Raw genomic sequence first — 3,590 nt, forward strand, 5'->3', positions numbered from 1 at the left:
AATCATGAATTGAATCATGAATCATGAATCGAATCATGAATCATGAATCAAATCATGAATCATGAATTAAATCATGAATCATGAATTGAATCATGAATCATAAATCATGAAATAAATGATAAATTGAATCATGAATTAAATCATGAATCATGAATTGAATCAAGATTCATTAATAATGAATCAAGAATCATGAATTGAATCATGAAATTAATCATGAATCATGAATTGAATCATAAATCATGAATCATGAATCAAATCATGAATCATGAATCATGAATTGAATCATGAATCATGAGTCATGAATAGAATCATGAATCATGAATTGAATCATGAATCATGAATCAAATCATGAATCATGAATTGAATCATGAATCATGAATCATGAATCATGAATTGAATCATGAATCATGAGTCATGAATAGAATCATGAATCATGAATTGAATCATGAATCATGAATCAAATCATGAATTGAATCATGAATCATGTATCATGAATTGAATCATGAATCATAAATCATAAATCATGAATCATGAATTGTATCATGAATCATGAATCCAATTATGAATTATGAATCGAATCATGAATCATGAATCGAATCATGAATTGAATCATGAACCATGAAATGAATCATGAATTGAATAATGAAATGAATCATAAATCATGAATCATGAATCATAAATCATGAATTTAATTTTGAAATGAATCATGAATCATGAATTGAATCATGAATCAAATCATGAATAATGAATTATGAATCAAATCATGAATCATGAATTGAATCATGAATCATGAATCTAATCATGATTCATGAGTCATGAATCGAATCATGATTCATGAGTCATGAATCGAATCATGAATCATGAATCATGATTTGAATCATGAATTGAATCATAAAACATGAAATGAATCATGAATTGAATCATGAATCATAAATCATGAAATAAATGATGAATTGAATCATGAATTAAATCATGAATCATGACAAATGAAATGAATCACGAAATAAATAACGAATCATGAATTGAATCATGAAATAAATCATGAATCATGACTTTAATCATAAATCATGAATCATGAATCATGAATCAAATCATGAATCATGTATTGAATCATGAATTATGAATTGAATCATAAATTGAATCATGAATCATGAATTGAATCATGAATCCCGAATCATGAATTGAATCATGAATCATGAATCGAATCATGAATCATGAATCAAATCATGAATCATGAATTAAATCATGAATCATGAATTGAATCATGAATCATAAATCATGAAATAAATGATAAATTGAATCATGAATTAAATCATGAATCATGAATTGAATCAAGATTCATTAATAATGAATCAAGAATCATGAATTGAATCATGAAATTAATCATGAATCATGAATTGAATCATAAATCATGAATCATGAATCAAATCATGAATCATGAATCATGAATTGAATCATGAATCATGAGTCATGAATAGAATCATGAATCATGAATTGAATCATGAATCATGAATCAAATCATGAATCATGAATTGAATCATGAATCATGAATCATGAATCATGAATTGAATCATGAATCATGAGTCATGAATAGAATCATGAATCATGAATTGAATCATGAATCATGAATCAAATCATGAATTGAATCATGAATCATGTATCATGAATTGAATCATGAATCATAAATCATAAATCATGAATCATGAATTGTATCATGAATCATGAATCCAATTATGAATTATGAATCGAATCATGAATCATGAATCGAATCATGAATTGAATCATGAACCATGAAATGAATCATGAATTGAATAATGAAATGAATCATAAATCATGAATCATGAATCATAAATCATGAATTTAATTTTGAAATGAATCATGAATCATGAATTGAATCATGAATCAAATCATGAATAATGAATTATGAATCAAATCATGAATCATGAATTGAATCATGAATCATGAATCTAATCATGATTCATGAGTCATGAATCGAATCATGAATCATGAATCATGATTTGAATCATGAAGCATGAATCATGAATTGAATCATGAATCATGAATCATGAATTAAATCATGAATCATGAATTGAATCATGATTTGAATCATGAATTGAATCATGAATCATGAATCATGAATGGAATCATGAATCATAAATTGAATCATGAATCATGAATTGAATCATGAATCATGAATCAAATAATGAATCATGAATCGAATCATAAATTGAATCATGAATCATGAATCATAAAATGAATCATGAATTGAATTATGAATAATGAATCATGAATTCAATCTTGAATTATGAATCCAATCATGAATCGAATCATGAATTAGGAATTAGGAATTGAATCATCAATCATGAATCATGAATTCAATCTTGAATTATGAATCCAATCATGAATCGAATCATGAATTATGAATTAGGAATTGAATCATCAATCATGAATCATAAATCGAACCATGAATCATGAATAATGAATCGAACCATGAATCATGAATCATGAATCGAGTCATGAATCATGAATTGAATCATGAAATGAATCATGAATCGAGTCATGAATCATGAATTGAATCATGAAATGAATCTTGAAACATGAAATGAATCATGAATCATGAATTGAATCATGAATCATGAATTGAATCATGAATCATGAATCATGAATTGAATCTTGAATCATGAATCACATCATGAATCATGAACTGAATCATGAATCATGAATTGAATCATGAATTATAAATCGAATCATGAATCAAATCATGAATCATGAATTGAATCATGAATTGAATCATGAAACATGAAATAAATCATGAATTGAATCATGAATCATAAATCATGAAATAAATGATGAATTGAATCATGAATTAAATCATGAATCATGACAAATGAAAAAAATCATGAAATGAATAACGAATCATGAATTGAATCATGAAATAAATCATGAATCATGAATTGAATCATAAATCATGAATCATGAATTGAATCATAAATCATGAATCATGAATCAAATCATGAATCATGTATTGAATCATGAATCATGAATTGAATCATGAATCATGAGTCATGAATCGAATCATGAATCATGAATTGAATCATGAATCATGAATCAAATCATGAATCATGAATTGAATCATGAATCATGAGTCATGAATCATGAATTGAATCATGAATAATGAGTTGAATCATGAATCATGAATTGAATCATAAATTGAATCATGAATCATGAATTGAATCATGAATCATGAATCATGAATTGAATCATGAATCATGAATAGAATCATGAATCATGAATCGAATCATGAATCATTAATCATAAATCGAATCATGAATCATGAATCGAATCATGAATCATGAATTGAATCATGAATTGAATCATGAATCATGAATCATGAAATGAATCATCAATTAAATCATGAATTGAATCATGAATCATGAATCAAGAAATGAATCATGAAATGAATCGTGAATTTAATCATGAATCATGAATTAAATCATGAATCATGAATAATGAATTGAATCATGAATTGAATCATGAATCATGAATCAGGAATTGAATCATGAATCATGAAATGTATCATGAATCATGAA

The sequence above is a fragment of the Mixophyes fleayi genome, unplaced genomic scaffold, assembly GCF_038048845.1.
Source record: "Mixophyes fleayi isolate aMixFle1 unplaced genomic scaffold, aMixFle1.hap1 Scaffold_58, whole genome shotgun sequence".
NCBI lineage: Eukaryota > Metazoa > Chordata > Amphibia > Anura > Limnodynastidae > Mixophyes > Mixophyes fleayi.